At 50.6% G+C, this 19,279-nt stretch overlaps 1 protein-coding gene across 7 annotated transcripts in view; it reads left to right on the forward strand.

Annotated features, from left to right (window-relative positions):
- The window catches only part of LOC140211616 (semaphorin-6D-like), a 61,387-nt gene that overhangs the window by 6,826 nt on the left and 35,282 nt on the right, over window positions 1-19,279 (forward strand). The window contains exon 1 of one of the 7 annotated variants that reach the window (XM_072281564.1): window positions 1,210-1,832. The exons of 1 other annotated variant lie outside the window; for it this stretch is intronic. The gene's annotated coding sequence lies outside the window, so the exon portion shown is untranslated. Of the gene's footprint in view, window positions 1-1,209; window positions 1,984-2,012; window positions 2,098-2,468; window positions 2,662-19,279 lie in introns of those variants that run through there. 5 more of the 7 variants (XM_072281539.1, XM_072281583.1, XM_072281548.1 and 2 more) reach the window with 5 other exon arrangements.

Here is a 19,279-nt window from a genome sequence, read left to right on the forward strand (position 1 = left end):
TACACGGTTGGTGATGCCTTCAGCGAGGATAAATATTCCCGAAGATTGACCCCTAGAATCACTCCTCAAACCCATTCCTTCCACACGGGAGGCTCTGGATTTGACTGTTCTTGTTCCCTGTTTAGATTTGGAGTTCCCAGGATTTTATGTCACCGCTGACCCCGAACATTTGAACTTCCACTCAGTGACGCTCCCCGCAATTCCCTGCGGATGCGCTGGGAATCTGTCAGCGTTCCAAGATCATCTCCCCCCTGCAGGGAGAGCTGGAAGAGGCTTTTTGCCAAAAGCATGGAGGGCAGCTGGAGGCAGGGAGTCTGGTAATTATAGAGTAGAGCAAGCGTTCCCACCATTGTGTCCGATTCTCATCTGCGGAGAAGGACCGTCCCGTCACGCGTTCCCGGGGTCAGACACAGAGTGAAGCTCCCTCTATACCGTCCCATCTCACTCTCCCGGGATCAGACACAAAGTGAAGCTCCCTCCACACCGTCCCATCACACACTCCGGGGGTCAGACACAGAGTGAAACTCCCTCCACACCGTCCCATCACACACTCCCGGGGTCAGACACAGAGTGAAACTCCCTCTACACCGGCCCGACACGCGTTCCCGGGGTCAGACTCAGAGTGAAGCTCCCTCTACACCGTCCCATCACACACTCCCGGGGTCAGACACAGAGTGAAGCTCCCTCTATACCGTCCCATCACACTCTCCCGGGATCAGACACAGAGTGAAGCTCCCTCCACACCATCCCATCACACACTCCGGGGGTCAGACACAGAGTGAAACTCCCTCTACACCGTCCCATCACACACTCCCGGGGTCAGACACAGAGTGAAACTTCCTCCACACCGTCCCATCACACACTCCCGGGGTCAGACACAGAGTGAATCTCCCTCCACACCGTCCCATCACACACTCCCGGGGTCAGACACAGAGTGAAACTTCCTCCACACCATCCCATCACACACTCCCAGGATGGGAATAACTGCTTAGATTAATATCATATTTCTGTGCATAAGCAATATCTAATTTTGTGAATGCTGCCTACTCCCTCCCTACCCGTTCCTCAACTACTTTCAACCTGCACTCTTCCGAAACTCCCGTGACCCTCCGCATTCTTTCCAATCCTCGAATTCCAGCCCCTGTTCCTCTGATCCCCTCCCCCGCCAATTGACGGCCAATGCCTTGTTCTAGCTGCCCCTCCTCACCCCCTCCCTGGTGACGGCCAATGCCTTGTTCTACCTGGCCCCCGCATTATGGGACCCCTTCCCTCTCCTACCGAGCTTCTCTTCTTTCGTACCCTCTTTTTTTCTCGCTGTTTTCTCTGTTTTCTCTATCCTCTCTCTCCCACACCCTCCTCTAGTTTCTCCCTCATTCTCTCTATCTGTTCACCTTCCTCTCTTCTCTCTCATTCCTCTGCCTCCCTCCCCTTCCTCCCTCTGCCCGTCTTGCCCCCTCTCCCTTTCTCCCTCTCTCTATCTCTCCTTCCCTAATCTCTAGCTCCTCTGTCACTTTTTTTTATTTCTCTCCCCTCTCCATCCCACTGTCTCCTTTCTCCATCTCTTTCCTTCCCTCTCTCTCCACTTTCTCCCTGTCCCCTTCCCCTTCCTCCCTCTCTCCTGTATCTCTTTCCTTCCCTCCCATGTCTCCTGTTCCTTAATTCTTTCCTCCCCCGTCTCCCTCCCTCCCTCCCTCCCTCCCTCCCGCGATCCCAGTGCATGGTGCCAGTCCCTGTGAGAGGGGCGGGGTCTCTTTGCAAACTCCAGGCAGCGGGAGGTGAATTTTCCGCCTGCCGATGAAGTTGGGCTGAATGGTGCGGGGTGAAGGCGGCCGGTGTGTACTGTATTGCGCCTGATTCCGAACTCCCGCAGAAAGCCTTTTCCCCAGGCTCTGCAATTGCCTGTCCCCTCTCGCTCGGATTACAACTTTCCCTTAGAATCGGACGGCGATTCTCTCTGCGCCGGGAGCAGCGCCCAGCCGGGAGGTGAGGGAGACGGGAGCGGCGGTCGTCCCCGAGTCCTGACGCGAGTGTTCGGGTTCGGTTTAACCTGTGGATCCGGCTGGGGAGCCGGGGAGCCGGGAGCGTCAGCGAGCCGGGGTGAGCGGCGGAGGGTCGGAAAGGCGATCACACCAAATGGGGGGGGGGGGGGTAGGGACAGGAGAGAGGGAATGAGAGAGAGAGGTAGAGGGAGAGAGTACATGTAGATTGAGACAGAGGGGACGGAGATATATGTAGGGGAGATATATCGGGAAAAAGAGACGGGAGAGACTGGCAGAGAGGCACGGATGGAAAAAGAAAGAGCGAGGGAGAGAGGGGAGTGGGGTGGGAGAGGGGGGGTCACACACAGCGACAGACACACACGCACAGAGCAGTGCCAAGACCTATTCACAGAGAGACAGGGAGAGGCGAATCTGGGGATTGGGCGCCGACCATGTGGGACACAGAGAGAACCGGGTCGGTGAGAGCGGGGGGAAACGGGGACGGGGACGCGGACGGGCGGTGCCCCGGGGTCACGTCAGGACGGAGGAGCTACTGAGCGGGTCAGCGGGACCAAGGTCCCGGAGAGAGGCAGACCGGATTTGAGGGCGGAAGGTGGAAGAGGGAGGCGACAGGGGACGTCCCGGGAATGAATGGATCCGGGTTACACAGTGTACCTGAGAGGTGAGGGGCAATGTGTCTCTGTGTTTGTTGGGGGGTGGAGGGTGGAGCTCAGATTGTGTGTGTTTGTGTGTGTGTGTGTGAGAGAGAGAGAGAGAGACTCTTACAGTCGTCCACACCTGTTATCCAGAGTTGGGAGCTGGTGTGGGGGTGAGACGGTAGCTGGGGATGGGGGCGGGTTTGCTGGTCAGCTGGAAATGGTGGACGGGGTCACCGTGTCGTTGATGCCTCGCCCCCTCCCACCCCAACCCCCACGGGTCGCTGGGGCGGTTGGGAGGGAGAGGTGTGGCGGGGGGAGTATGGACGGTAGGAGGGAGAGTGGAGAGAAAGGGAGCGAGAGAGATGCTGGGGGGGCGGAAGGAAGAGAGAAGGAGGGTGGGATGACAGGGAGGGAGGACACAGACAGAGATACACAGGTACAGAGAGTGAATGATGGAGACGGGTAGGGATGTGGTGAAAGAGGGAGGTCAGGAGGGAGGGGAGACAGTGACGGAGGGAGGTGAAAAGGCATTGAGAGATGGAGGGACTGAGGGAGACGCTGGGGCGGTGAGTGAGGGAAGGACTGGACGGGACTGGGAGTTATAAAATCATGAGGTGCATAAACAGGATGAAAGCACACAGTCTTTTTTTCTGCCAGAGGTGAGAGATTTAAAAGTTATATTAGGGGTAGAGTCTTCATTCAGAGGGTGGTGAGTATTTGGAACGAGCTGCCAGAAATAGTGGTAGGGGAGGTGCACATTAGCAATGTCTAAAAGCATTTGGTTAAATACATGGAGAGGTTTAGAGGGATGTGCTTGCTGGGCAACAGGGTTAGTATGGTGAGTTGGGCTGAAGGGCCTGTTTCTGCGCTATAAGTCTCTGTGGGTGAAGTGGTGTGGGGTGGGGGAGGGTGGAAACTCCCGTAGCTCAGGGAGAGTCTGATCCCAACTCTGTCACTCCTGATTCCCACTCCTGCCCCTCCCCTCACCAACCTGGACCCAGCCAGTGAACCCTGCCCACCCCAGACCAGCAGACCCGGCCCTTCAGGTCCCACAGGACGGGATGGGGGGGTTTGCGCGTCTGTGGGGAATCATGGGTGGGACAGGGGCAATAGACAATAGGTGCAGGAGTAGGCCATTCGGCCCTTTGAGCCAGCACCGCCATTCACTGATATCATGGCTGATCATCCACAATCAGTATCCAGTTCCTACCTTCTCCCCATATCCCTTCACTCCGCTATCTTTAAGAGCTCTAACTAACTTTTTCTTGAAAGAATCCAGAGAATTGACCATCACTGCCTTCTGGGACAGAGCATTCCACAGATCCACAACCCTCTGGGTGAAAAAGTTTTTCCTCAACTCCATTCTAAATGGCCTACCCCTTATTCTTAAATTGTGGCCTCTGGTTCTGGACTCCCCCAACATCGAGAACATGTTTCCTGCCTCCAGCGTGTCCAATCCCTTAATAATCTTATATGTTTCAATCAGATCCCCCCTCATCCTTCTAAATTCCAGTGTATACAAGCCCAGTTGCTCCAATCTTTCAACATATGACAGTCCCGCCATCCCGGGAATTAACCTTGTGAACCTACGCTGCACTCCCTCAATAGCAAGAATGTCCTTCCTCAAATTTGGAGACCAAAACTGCACACAGTACTCCAGGTGTGGTCTCACCAGGGCCCTGTACAGCTGCAGAAGGACCTCTTTACTCTAGAGATCTCGTTGTACTTCCCCTTTTCCTAACTTGACACTATTCAAATAGTAATCTGCCTTCCTGTTCTTACTACCAAAGTGGATAACCTCACATTTATCCACATTAAACTGCATCTGCCGTGCATCTGCCCACTCACCCAGCCTGTCCAAGTCACCCTGCATTCTCATAACATGCTCCTCACATTTCACACTGCCACCCAGCTTTGTGTCTTAGGGCTTGACGCACTAGGCCCAAAGCCTGGGACTCATCTGCGCCCTAGTGCTGCCATCAGCTGGGGAAGTGATTCAGAGTTGTGGAGCAGTACAGCACAGAAACAGGCCTTTTGGCCCATCACTAATTTGCTTGTCCACACTTACTCTCTATCCTTCTCTACTGTGTGTCTGTCTAAACGCAGTGAGTGCATCAGATTCCACCACCTCAGAGGGAGATGTCACCCCCCCCGTGTGAAACACCCACTCCTCAGATCCCCTTTCATTCTCCTCCCTCCCCTCTTCAACCCACACCCTCTTGCTTTTGATGGCCCCACCAGGCGAAGAAACAGGCTGTCCACCCGATTGTACCTTTGTCAGCCTCCTTCACTCCAGGGAAAACCCAGAGCGTTGTGTATTTACCCGGAGCATTGTATATTTACCAGGAACACTGTGCAGTTTACCAGAAGCGTTGTATATTTACCAGGAATGCTGTGCAGTTTACCAGAAGCATTGTATATTTGCTGGGAGTGAAGGGTGTGAAGAATTGTTGAGGATCCCTGCCACCCAGCCTATAATTCCCCCTCTGGGAAGAGGTACAGGAGCATCAGGACTAGGACTGTCAGACTGGGGAACAGCTTCTTCCCTCGGGCTGGGAGACTAATGAATATCCTGCCACCACCGAGGTCTCGTCACTGGGACAGTGAGCTGCTTACTGTCTACCTGTGCTGTGCTGTAAATGCAATTTGAATTATACTTTATTAACTTATTTACAGTAATATTATGTGCTGTGTGTGATGTATGTTTTGTGGGTGCACCGTGGTCCAGAGGAACATTGCTTTGTTTGTTTGTATGTACAGGCAGATGACCATAAACTTGAATTTGAACCGTTCCCAGCCTGTCCGATCTCCTCCCATAGCCAGAGCCCTGCAATCCAGCGCTGTGCACTGTCCTGGTGAATCTCCTCGGCACAGTCCAGCACGGTCGCGTCTTTCTCACAGTGTGATGACCAGAACTGCACGCAGCGCTCCAAGTACAATTTAACCAGTGTTTTATAAAGTTGCAACATAACATCCAAAGTCTTATTCTCTCCCTATGCCCTGACCCACGAAGACACGCATGCTCTATGCCCCCTCCAACGCCCTGTCTGCCAGCGCTGCCACTTTCAGGGGAGTGTAGGTTTAAATGCCCAGGTTTCCCTGTTCACCACCCACCACTCACTGTGCATGTCTGACATTCCAGAACATCTCCTCACGTTTGGAATAAATTCCATCTGCAAACACTCCACCTAACTTTCTACCTGGTCCGTATTCTGTTGTCACCTTGGACAACCTTCCTCACGATCCACAACACCAACAACCTTTGTGTCATTTACAAACTTACCAATCCTACCTCCTACGTTCACACCCGAGTCATTAATATATATCACAAACAACAAGCGTCCCAGCACTGATCCATTCAAAAAAGCAACTTTCCACCCACCACCCTCTGCCTCCCAGTTTTGGATCCCATTAGCCAGCTCCCTCTCCATGGATACCAGGTGCCTTTAGCTGCTGGGATAATTGGTAGGGAGGTAGGAAGAGGGGGAGAGGGAGGGGAGGCAAAGCTGTGTCACAATCTGTGGTGTCAGGCCCTCCCCATTTCTGTGAGCCTACACCACTCCCATCTCTACCCCCTCTGACCCCTTCACCCCTCCTGTCTCTATAACCCTCTCTGGCCCCTACACTCTTCACTGCCTGTGACCCTCCCCCATCCCTGGCTCCAACACCTCTTCCCATCTCTGTCACCCCTCCAGCCCCTACACCCCTCCCTGTCTCTGTATCCATCTCCAACCCCTACACCCCTCCCCGTCTCTGTAACCCCCTCCAGCCCCTACACCCCTCCCTGTCTCTGTAACCCCCTCCAGCCCCTACACCCCTCCCTGTCTCTGTAACCCCCTCCAGCCCCTACACCCCTCCCTGTCTCTGTAACCCCCTCCAGCCCCTACACCCCTCCCTGTCTCTGTAACCCCCTCCAGCCCCTACACCCCTCCCTGTCTCTGTAACCCCCTCCAGCCCCTACACCCCTCCCTGTCTCTGAGACCCCCTCCAGCCCCTCCACCCCTCCCCATCACTTGCAGGCTGCCCCCAGCACATCCTCAGACTGTGCTGGTAGTTGCTGGAAAGATACATTTCACTGTGTGAGTCGGCGTGCTTGTGACAAATAAAGCTCACCTTCATTAATCTCTCGTCTTTAACTGAATTCGGCTCTGTGCCAGCATGTCAGGCAGTGTTAGTGGAGAGCGGGGAAGCTGATTACAGGAGGAAGTAGCTGATCTGATTCAGGGAGAAGGAGAACAAGTTACCTAGGAGCCGGGAGATCTGTAGACTTTCCCACGGAGAGAAACACCCTCCCACACCCACTGTTCAGGATCGCCTATATCTCAATGCCAGCCTCTCTCACCCCCCCACCCCCAATGGATACAAGCCGAGCCTGTCCAATCTTCACAGGGATTAGTCATCGAGTCGCCCAGAGGCCCTTCAGCCCACCCTGTTACTGCTGACCCATCAAGGTCCATCCTATTTCCCAGTACCTGATCCATATCGTTCTCTGTCTTGGCAATTCAATAGCTCGCCCAGATGCTTCACAAATGCTGTGAGGTAGTGCACCCTCTCAGGTGTGTGTGTGTGTGTGTGTATGTGGGATGGGGGGAGTATTCCCCTTCAAAGCCCCCTCTAAACTTCTTTCCCCCTCCCCCCCCACCCACCATAGATGTATGCCTTCTATTTTTCAGACACCTTTTCTCTGGGTGATGTTCCTGTTGGGCTTCACTCATTGGGAGGTTGAGTTCAAGGGCTGTGAAACCCTGGTTAGACCTCCCTTGGAATATTGTGTTCAGTTCTGGTCGCCTCATTATAGGAAGCATGTGGAAGCTTTAGAGAGAATGACAGAGGAGGTTTACCAGGATGCTGTCTGGATTAGAGAGCTGTCTGGTTTACCAGGATGCTGTCTGGATTATGGAACTGTCTGGTTTACCAGGATGCTGTCTGGATTAGAGAGCTGTCTGGTTTACCAGGATGCTGTCTGGATTATGGAACTGTCTGGTTTACCAGGATGCTGTCTGGATTAGAGAACTGTCTGGTTTACCAGGATGCTGTCTGGATTAGAGAACTGTCTGGTTTACCAGGATGCTGTCTGGATTAGAGAGCTGTCTGGTTTACCAGGATGCTGTCTGGATTAGAGAGCTGTCTGGTTTACCAGGATGCTGTCTGGATTATGGAACTGTCTGGTTTACCAGGATGCTGTCTGGATTAGAGAGCTGTCTGGTTTACCAGGATGCTGTCTGGATTATGGAACTGTCTGGTTTACCAGGATGCTGTCTGGATTATGGAACTGTCTGGTTTACCAGGATGCTGTCTGGATTAGAGAACTGTCTGGTTTACCAGGATGCTGTCTGGATTAGAGAGCTGTCTGGTTTACCAGGATGCTGTCTGGATTAGAGAACTGTTTGGTTTACCAGGATGCTGTCTGGATTAGAGAGCTGTCTGGTTTACCAGGATGCTGTCTGGATTAGAGAACTGTCTGGTTTACCAGGATGCTGTCTGGATTAGAGAGCTGTCTGGTTTACCAGGATGCTGTCTGGATTAGAGAACTGTCTGGTTTACCAGGATGCTGTCTGGATTATGGAACTGTCTGGTTTACCAGGATGCTGTCTGGATTAGAGAACTGTCTGGTTTACCAGGATGCTGTCTGGATTAGAGAGCTGTCTGGTTTACCAGGATGCTGTCTGGATTAGAGAACTGTCTGGTTTACCAGGATGCTGTCTGGATTAGAGAGCTGTCTGGTTTACCAGGATGCTGTCTGGATTAGAGAACTGTCTGGTTTACCAGGATGCTGTCTGGATTAGAGAACTGTCTGGTTTACCAGGATGCTGTCTGGATTAGAGAACTGTCTGGTTTACCAGGATGCTGTCTGGATTATGGAACTGTCTGGTTTACCAGGATGCTGTCTGGATTATGGAACTGTCTGGTTTACCAGGATGCTGTCTGGATTAGAGAACTGTCTGGTTTACCAGGATGCTGTCTGGATTAGAGAACTGTCTGGTTTACCAGGATGCTGTCTGGATTAGAAAACTGTCTGGTTTACCAGGATGCTGTCTGGATTAGAGAACTGTCTGGTTTACTAGGATGCTGTCTGGATTATGGAACTGTCTGGTTTACCAGGATGCTGTCTGGATTATGGAACTGTCTGGTTTACCAGGATGCTGTCTGGATTAGAGAACTGTCTGGTTTACCAGGATGCTGTCTGGATTATGGAACTGTCTGGTTTACCAGGATGCTGTCTGGATTAGAGAACTGTCTGGTTTACCAGGATGCTGTCTGGATTATGGAACTGTCTGATTTACCAGGGTGCTGGCTGAATTATGGAACTGTCTGGCTTGCCAGGGTGCTGTCTGGATTATGGAGCTGTCTGGATTAGAGAACTGTCTGGATTATGGAGCTGTCTGGATTATGGAGCTGTCTGGATTATGGAACTGTCTGGATTAGAGAACAGGTTTTATGATGGCAGGTTGAGTGAGCTAGGGCTTTTCTCTTGGGAAGAAAGAGGATGAGGGTGGCTTGATAAAGGTGTAGAAGATGACGAGAGGCATGGATCGAGCGGAAAGCATGAGTGGCAATAGCTAATATGAGGGGACATAAATTTAAGGAGTTGGACTGAAGTACAGAGCAGGGGTTCCCACCTCCTTTTTCAGGGACCCCCACTGAGCGGTCCGTTGACCCTAGACTGGGAACGCCTGGTACAGAGGTAAGTTTTTTTTACACAGAGACTGGTGGGTATGTGGGATGTGCTGCCAGGGGTGGTGGTATGAGGCAGATACATTAGGAACTTTTAAGACTCTTAGAAAAGCATGAAGATGATAGAAAATGGGAGGGCTATGTGGGAGGGGAGGGTTAAATTGATCTTAAAGTAGGTTGCAAGGTTGGCACAACATCGTGGGCCAAAGGCTCTGGGCTGTTCGATTTTCTTGATCTATGATTATCTCCCTTGTTGTTGTCCCTCATCACTTTCCCCACCTCTGACAGGTCTCCCTCAGCCTCCTCTGCACCAGGGAGAATGGACCCAGCCTCTCCTGTCTCTCCTCATAAGTCAACTCACTAACTTCATAAACCAATATATTAAATGAGGGATTGGTGGAAGGGATAAGGGGCTGAAGAAGGTGATGGGGGGTTAATGGGTAGCTGAGGAGAAGGATGGGGGTGAGACAGGATCCAGTACGGGGAATGGAAAAAAGAGAGAAGGTGGGAAGGGAAGGGGGAGAGATTACTCAAGGAGAAATCGATGTTCATGTCATCAGGTTGGAGGCTACCCAGATGGAATGTGAGGCAGCGTCTTCTGTAAATACAGCTGATGGTGGGGAGGGATGTGCCCGTGATGTGTTGGGCTAGTCACTGACACCCTGAATCCTCTTACGTCCCTGTGTGATGGAATCACTGTACCAGACCATGATGTAACCAGTCAGGATACTTTCAAGGGCACTGCTGTAGAAGTTTGTCAGAGGGTTCGGTGACAAGCTGAACCACCGAGGAACATGGACTTCAACTCTGACACTGTCCACCTCGGTCAGGTTCCCCCCGCAACCCTCCTCAGCTTCAGGGACAAGAGAGCCAGCCTCTCCCGACTTTCCTCGTAACTGAAGCACTCCGTCCCAGGCTGCACCCTGCGGAATCTCCTCTGTTCCTTCTCCAGCATAAAAACATCCTTAGTACAGAGAAGATGGTGTAAACTTCCCTGAATGCATGAACATCTGTCCTCACATCAGGAAGCCGTGTTAGTTTGGTTTGGCTTACTGCTGTCAGTGGAAGCGACTTTCGCATACCGTTCACACAGACCAGTTCATGACAGAGGGCACAGCACTGAGCTGGAGTAATCCAACACAACCACAATGCTGCAAACAGTGGGGTTCAAAGGATTTAATTGGATTTTATTGTGTGATGGGTTAATTAAGGACATGGGTCTTTCACCAAAATGAATTCCCTTCACTGTTCACCAGGAATAGTCACTGAGATGAGACCGTACACTGCACAGAGCACAGCAAAGTGGTCTCCACACAGGCAGGACAGTCCAGACACAGAGTGAAACTCCCTCCACACCATCCCATCACACACTCCCAGGGTCAGACACAGAGTGAAACTCCCTCCACACTGTCCCATCACACACTCCCGGGGTCAGACACAGAGTGAAACTCCCTCTACACTGTCCCATCACACACTCCCGGGGTCAGACACAGAGTGAAACTCCCTCCACACTGTCCCATCACACACTCCCGGGGTCAGACACAGAGTGAAATTCCCTCTACACTGTCCCATCACACACTCCCAGGGTCAGACACAGAGTGAAACTCCCTCTACACTGTCCCATCACACACTCCCGGGGTCAGACACAGAGTGAAACTCCCTCTACACTGTCCCATCACACACCCCCGGGGTCAGACACAGAGTGAAACTCCCTCTACACTGTCCCATCACACACTCCCGGGGTCAGACACAGAGTGAAACTCCCTCCACACTGTCCCATCACACACTCCTGGGGTCAGACACAGAGTGAAACTCCCTCTGCACCGTCCCATCACACACTCCCGGGGTCAGACACAGAGTGAAACTCCCTCTACACTGTCCCATCACACACTCCCGGGGTCAGACACAGAGTGAAACTCCCTCCACACTGTCCCATCACACACTCCCGGGGTCAGACACAGAGTGAAACTCAGAATCAGATTCCGGTTTAATATCACCGGCATATGTAGTGAAATTTGTAAACTTTTCGGCAGCAGTTAAATGCAATATGTAATAATAGGTTAATAATAGCTGTGAATTACAGTAAGGAGAGATATATAAATCTGAGAGTCTGAGTGGGACTGCCGAGAAAGACATTTTTGAAATTTTCGTTATTTTTTTTCTCCAACGGCGTTCTGAGAGGCGGGACTGCGCAGGCGTGTGACGTCGGGCTGTGCAGCGCGGCAGATTTAAAAGGAACAGAGCCTCATAGAGCGGGCAGCGTAGTTTGCGGGCTGCGGAGTGAGCCGGGAGCAGAGTGAAGGCTTAAGGGCTTCGGCTCAACGGGCTTAGGCGGAAACGGGCGAGGAAGGTTTGGCATTCATTTTCTGTTGTTATTTGAGGAGAGGGGCAGTATGAGTGTGAGGGCAGTTTGCTGTTCTCGGTGTCGGATGTGGGAGGCCCTGGAGTCTCCAAGCCTCCCGGACGTCGACATCTGTGCCAAGTGCATCGAGATGCAGCTCCGAAAGGACCGTGTTACGGAACTGGAGCTGCAGCTCGATGACCTTCGCCTGGTCACGGAGAGTGAGGAGTTGATAGAGAGGAGTTGCAGGCAGGTGGTCACACCAGGGCCACGGGAGGCAGACCAGTGGGTCACGGTTAGGAGGGGGAAGGGGAAAAGTCAGGTAATCGGGAGTACCCCGGTGGCTGTGCCCCTTAACAACAGGTACTCCTGTTTGAGTACTGTTGGGGGGGACGGCTTACCCGGGGGAAGCGACAGTGGCCGTGCCTCCGGCGCAGAGTCTGGCCCTGTAGCTCAGAAGGGTAGGGCAAGGAAGAGGAGGGCAGTTGTGATAGGGGACTCGATAGTAAGGGGGTCAGATAGGCGATTCTGTGGACGCAGTCCAGAGACCCGGATGATAGTTTGCCTCCCTAGTGCCAGGGTCCGGGATATTTCTGATCGTGTCCAAGATATCCTGAAGTGGGAGGGTGAGGAGCCAGAGGTCGTGGTACATATAGGTACCAATGACATAGGTAGGAAAAGGGATGAGGTCCTGAAAGGAGAATATAGGGAGCTAGGAAGGGAGTTGAGAAAAAGGACCGCAAAGGTAGTAATCTGGGGATTACTGCCTGTGCCACGTGACAGTGAGAGTAGGAATGTGATGAGGTGGAGGATAAATGCGTGGCTGAGGGATTGGAGCAGGGGGCAGGGATTCAAGTTTTTGGATCATTGGGACCTCTTTTGGCGCAGGCGTGACCTGTACAAAAAGGACGGGTTACACTTGAATCCTAGGGGGACCAATATCCTGGCAGGGAGATTAGCGGGGGCTACTGAGGTGACTTTAAACTAGAATGGTTGGGGGGTGGGAATCAAATTAAAGAGGCTAGGCGTGAGGAGGTTAGTTCACAACAGGAGGATGGGAACCAGTGCAGAGAGACAGAGGGGTGTAAAGTGAGGGTAGAAGCAAAAAGTACTAAGAAAAGTAAAAGTGGCAGGCCGACAAATCCAGGGTAAGCATTAAAAAGGGCCACTTTTCAGCATAATTGTATAAGGGCTAAGAGAGTTGTAAAAGAGCGCCTGAAGGCTTTGTGTGTCAATGCAAGGAGCATTCGTAATAAGGTGGATGAATTGAAAGTGCAGATTGTTATTAATGATTATGATATAGTTGGGATCACAGAGACATGGCTCCAGGGTGACCAGGGATGGGAGCTCAACGTTCAGGGATATTCAATATTCAGGAGGGATAGACATGAAGGAAGGGGAGGTGGCGCGGCATTGCTGGTTAAAGAAGAGATTAACGCAATAGAAAGGAAGGACATTAGCCGGGAAGATGTGGAATCGATATGGGTAGAGCTGCGTAACACTAAGGGGCAGAAGACGCTGGTGGGAGTTGTGTACAGGCCACCTAACAGTAGTAGTGAGGTCGGAGATGGTATTAAACAGGAAATTAGAAATGTGTGCAATAAAGGAACAGCAGTTATAATGGGTGACTTCAATCTACATGTAGATTGGGTGAACCAAATTGGTAAAGGTGCTGAGGAAGAGGATTTCTTGGAATGTATGCGGGATGGTTTTTTGAACCAACATGTCGAGGAACCGACTAGAGAGCAGGCTATTCTGGACTGGGTTTTGAGCAATGAGGAAGGGTTAATTAGCAATCTTGTCGTGAGAGGCCCCTTGGGTAAGAGTGACCATAATATGGTGGAACTCTTCATTAAGATGGAGAGTGACGGAGTTAATTCAGAAATAAAGGTTCTGAACTTAAAGAGGGGTAACTTTGAAGGTATGAGACGTGAATTAGCTAAGATAGACTGGCAAATGACACTTAAAGGGTTGACGGTGGATATGTAATGGCAAGCATTTAAAGGTTGCATGGATGAACTACAACAATTGTTCATCCCAGTTTGGCAAAAGAATAAATCAAGGAAGGTAGTGCACCCGTGGCTAACAAGAGAAATTAGGGATAGTATCAATTCCAAAGAAGAAGCATACAAATTAGCCAGAGAAAGTGGCTCACCTGAGGACTGGGAGAAATTCAGAGTTCAGCAGAGGAGGACAAAGGGCTTAATTAGGAAGGGGAAAAAAGATTATGAGAGAAAACTGGCAGGGAACATAAAAACTGACTGTAAAAGCTTTTATAGATATGTAAAAAGGAAAAGACTGGTAAAGACAAATGTAGGTCCCCTGCAAACAGAAACAGGTGAATTGATTATGGGGAGCAAGGACATGGCAGACCAATTGAATAATTACTTTGGTTCTGTCTTCACTAAGGAGGACATAAATAATCTTCCAGAAATAGTACGGGACAGAGGGTCCAGTGAGATGGAGGAACTGAGCGAAATACATGTTAGTAGGGAAGTGGTGTTAGGTAAATTGAAGGGATTGAAGGCAGATAAATCCCCAGGGCCAGATGGTCTGCATCCTAGAGTGCTTAAGGAAGTAGCCCAAGAAATAGTGGATGCATTAGTGATAATTTTTCAAAACTTGTTAGATTCTGGACTAGTTCCTGAGGATTGGAGGGTGGCTAATGTAACTCCACTTTTTAAAAAAGGAGGGAGAGAGAAACCAGGGAATTATAGACCGGTTAGCCTAACGTCGGTGGTGGGGAAACTGCTGGAGTCAGTTATCAAGGATGTGATAACAGCACATTTGGAAAGCGGTGAAATGATCGGCCAAAGTCAGCATGGATTTGTGAAAGGAAAATCATGTCTGACGAATCTCATAGAATTTTTTGAGGATGTAACTAGTAGAGTGGATAGGGGAGAACCAGTGGATGTGGTATATTTGGATTTTCAAAAGGCTTTTGACAAGGTCCCACACAGGAGATTAGTTGCAAACTTAAAGCACACGGTATTGGGGGTAAGGTATTGGTGTGGGTGGAGAATTGGTTAGCAGACAGGAAGCAAAGAGTGGGAATAAACGGGATCGTTTCAGAATGGCAGGCGGTGACTAGTGGGGTACCGCAAGGCTCAGTGCTGGGACCCCAGTTGTTTACAATATATATTAATGACTTGGATGAGGGAATTAAATGCAGCATCTCCAAGTTTGCGGATGACACGAAGCTGGGTGGCAGTGTTAGCTGTGAGGAGGATGCTAAGAGGATGCAGGGTGACTTGGATAGGTTGGGTGAGTGGGCAAATTCATGGCAGATGCAATTTAATGTGGATAAATGTGAAGTTATCCACTTTGGTGGCAAAAATAGGAAAACAGGTTATTATTTGAATGGTGGCCGATTAGGAAAAGGGGAGGTGCAACGAGACCTGGGTGTCATTATACACCAGTCATTGAAAGTGGGCATGCAGGTACAGCAGGCGGTGAAAAAGGCGAATGGTATGCTGGCATTTATAGCGAGAGGATTCGAGTACAGGAGCAGGGAGGTACTACTGCAGTTGTACAAGGCCTTGGTGAGACCACACCTGGAGTATTGTGTGCAGTTTTGGTCCCCTAATCTGAGGAAAGACATCCTTGCCATAGAGGGAGTACAAAGAAGGTTCACCAGATTGATTCCTGGGATGGCAGGACTTTCATATGAAGAAAGACTGGATGAACTGGGCTTGTACTCGTTGGAATTTAGAAGATTGAGGGGGGGGGGGGGATCTGATTGAAACGTATAAGATCCTAAAGGGATTGGACAGGCTAGATGCAGGAAGATTGTTCCCGATGTTGGGGAAGTCCAGAATGAGGGGCCACTGTTTGAGGATAAAGGGGAAGCCTTTTAGGACCGAGATGCGGAAAAACTTCTTCACACAGAGAGTGGTGAATCTGTGGAATTCTCTGCCACAGGAAACAGTTGAGGCCAGTTCATTGGCTATATTTAAGAGGGAGTTAGATATGGCCCTTGTGGCTACGGGGGTCAGGGGGTATGGAGGGAAGGCTGGGGCGGTGTTCTGAGTTGGATGATCAGCCATGATCATAATAAATGGTGGTGCAGGCTCGAAGGGCCGAATGGCCTACTCCTGCACCTATTTTCTATGTTTCTATAAATAAATAAATGGTTAATTTGAATAAGTAGTGAAAAAATAGAAATTAAAGAACACTAGTGAGGTAGTGTTCATGGGTTCAATGCCCATTTAGAAATCGGATGGCAGAGGGGAAGAAGCTGATCCTGAATTACTGTGTGTGTCCCTTCAGGCTCCTGTGCCTCCCCCCTGATGGTAGCAGTGGGAAGAGGATATGTTCAGGGTGATGGGGTCCTGAAGGATGAATGCCGCCTTTTTGAGGTGTTGTTCCTTGAGGATGTCCTGGATGCTGGGGAGGCCGGTTCCCGGTGCCCGTGATGGAGCTGACTTGAGTTTACAACTCTCTGTAGCTTGCTGTGATCCTGTGCAGTAGCCACACTGCCCCCCCCCAGTCCCCCACACCGGACGGTGATGCAGCCAGTCAGAATGCTCTCCACGGCACATCTGTAAAATTTTGCAACTGTTTTTGGTGACGAACCAAATCTCCTCAAACATCTAGTGAAATGTCGTGCCTTCTTTGTAGCTGCATCGATATGTTGGAACAGGTTAGATCCTCAGAGATCTTGACACCCAGGAACTTAAAGCTGCTCACTCTCTCCACTTCTGATCCCTCAATGAGCATTGGTATGTGTTCCTTCACCTGACCCTTCCTGAAGTCCACAATCAGTTCTTTCGTCTTACTGACGTTGAGCGCCAGGTTGTTGCTGCGGCACCACTCAGCTAACTAGTATATCTCGCACCCGTACACCCTTCCATCGCCATCGGAAATTCTGCCAATGGTAGTTCTGTTGTCGGCAAATTTATAGGTGCCCAGCCACACAGTCATGTGTATATAGAGAGTAGAGCAGTGGGCTAAGCACGCACCCCTGAGGTGTGCCAGTGCTGATCGTCAGCAGGGAGAAGATGTTATTTCCAATCTGCACAGACTGTGGTCTTTCTGGTGAGGAAGCTGAGGATCCAGTTGCAGAGGGATGTACAGAGGCCCAGGTTCTGTAGCTTTTCGATCAGGACTGTGGGAATGATGGTGTTAAACACTGAGCTATGGTCAATAAACAACATCCTGACAGAGGTTACTTGTATCGTCCATGTGATCCAAGGCCACACGGGGAGCCATTGAGATCGTGTCTGCTGTAGACCTATTGTGGGGGTCAAGATCTGTCCCGAGACAGGTGTTGATTCTAGGCATGACCAACCTCTCAAAGTATTTCTTCACTGTAGACGTGAGCGCTGCTGGACGGAAGTCATTAAGGCAGCTCACACTGCTCTTCTTGGACACTGGTATAATTGTTGCCCGTTTGAAGCAGGTGGGAACTTCTGACTGTAGCAATGAGAGATTAAAAATATCTTTGAGCACTGCCACCAGTTGGTTGGCACAGGTTTTCAGAGCCTCACTGGGTACTCCATCAGGACTTGTTATCTTGCGAGGGTTTACCCCCTCGAAAGACAGCCTGACGTCGGCCTCCATGACAGAGATCGCGGGGTCACCTGGTGCTGCAGGGACCCTTGTAGATCTAGTTGTATTCTCCCTGTCAAAGTGAGCATGGAAGGCATTGGGCTGGTCTGGAAGTGCAGCATCATGATGTTGGGTTTCGCTTTGCAGGAAGTAATGTCCTGCAGGCCCGCCCAGAGTGGACGTGCATCCAATGTCGCCTCCAGCCTCGCTCAGAATTGTTTCTTCCCTCTTGATATAGCCCTCTGGAAATCCTACCTGGTTTGCTGATACAGACCTGGGTCACCAGACATAAATCCTACAGCTCTAGCTCTCAGCAGGCGCCGAATCTCCCGGTTCATCCACGGCTTTTGGTTTGGGAATGCACAGCAAGTTTTCGAAGGCACACACTCATCCACACAGGTTTTAATGAAGTCATTCACATCTGCGGGGTATTCATTCAGACCCTCTGAATACAGTCCAGTCCACCAGTTCAAAGCGTTCCTGTGCTTCCCTTGTCCGTACTGTCTTGGTCCTTACTACTGGTGCTGCAGTCTTCAGTTTCTGCCCGTGCTCAGGGAGTAGAAGTACAGCCAGGTGATCAGACTCTCCGAAGTGGGTGTGGGATAGCATGGTAGGCACTCTTGATGGTGGTGTAGCAATGGTCCAGTGGGTTGGTTTCTCTGGTACTACAGGTGATTTGTTGGTAATAATTATTTGGAGATTTTCCAAGCTGGCCTGGTTAAAAACCCCCAAAGTGATGAGGAAGGCATCAGGGTGTGCTGCTTCAGGCTGTATAACACATCACTTAGCACGTCTAGAGCCTGTTTGACATTAGCCTGAGATGCGATGATTACTGTTACCGCGATGATTGTTGAAATCTCCTGTGGTAGGTAAAATGTACAACACTTGTTTGCGAGGTGTTCCAGTTCTGGTGAACAGAACTGGGACAGCACCACCATGTTTATAAACTCCCTCTACACCGTCCCAGCACAGAGTGAAACTCCCTCTACACTGTCGCATCACACACAGAGTGAAGCTCACTCTACACCATCCCATCACACACGGAGTGAAGCTCCCTCTACACCGTCCCATCACACACAGAGTGAAACTCCCTTTACACTGTCCCATCACACACATAGAGTGAAGCTCCCTCTACACCGTTCCATCACACACAGAGTGAAACTCCCTCCACACTGTCCCATCACACACTCCCAGGGTCAGACATAGAGTGAAACCCCCTTCTCCCTGCCTTAGTAAGTGTTGGGCTTCAGACTGGGGGACATTCAACGCCTTTTCGGTGAGTGTGAAGAACACATTTTTTTGTTATTTTATAGAATATTTTACGATCTACTTGCTACACATTCATATTAAAAATAATCACCCCGGTTCCTGAAATATTTATCACTGCCAAATGAATATTGTAATTTTTTACATATTGGCTGCAGGTAATTATCATAATGTGGTTGTGCATGCATAATTAATCAGTTCAATCCTCCCCAGTCCCTGATGTATAATTCACCCAGATCACTTAATAAAATTTTCAAAAGATAGAACCAGGGAAAGCCGGGAGACACCTTCTGCCATCCTGAGGAATTTTTGTCCCCCTTCCAAATGACCTCTGGACCATGGACCCAGGAATGAAGAGGTGTGTGGGTGGAGACATTAGATGTCAAGGTTCAAAGGGCAAGGAAGGGTTGGCAGACAGTCCCCATCCCTCCCACTCTATGCCCCTCTCCACCTCCTTTCCATTGCTAGATATTTGTGGGATCCTGCTGTGCATCCATATCTCTCTCCATGTTATGGGAACGTGTCCTCAGGGTGCCGACTGGGGGGTAGGGGGAGTACTTGCCAATGCTTTCTTCATTTGGTGGGCCACCTCATCCTTATGTAGGGTGGCCATATTTGTTGTGGGCAGAGTGGCCATTGCTGTCATGATCATGGATACGGTGGCCATATTTGTTATGGATAAACTGACCTTGACTGTCACAGTCATGGATACGGTGGCCATGTTTGTCTTGGGCGCAGGGCAGGCCAAACATGGCTGTCATTGATGGGGCGGTCACCTATCTTCCACATCGGCTGGCCGTCGACATTGT

Source organism: Mobula birostris, chromosome 2, assembly GCF_030028105.1.
Source record: "Mobula birostris isolate sMobBir1 chromosome 2, sMobBir1.hap1, whole genome shotgun sequence".
NCBI classification, from domain to species: domain Eukaryota; kingdom Metazoa; phylum Chordata; class Chondrichthyes; order Myliobatiformes; family Myliobatidae; genus Mobula; species Mobula birostris.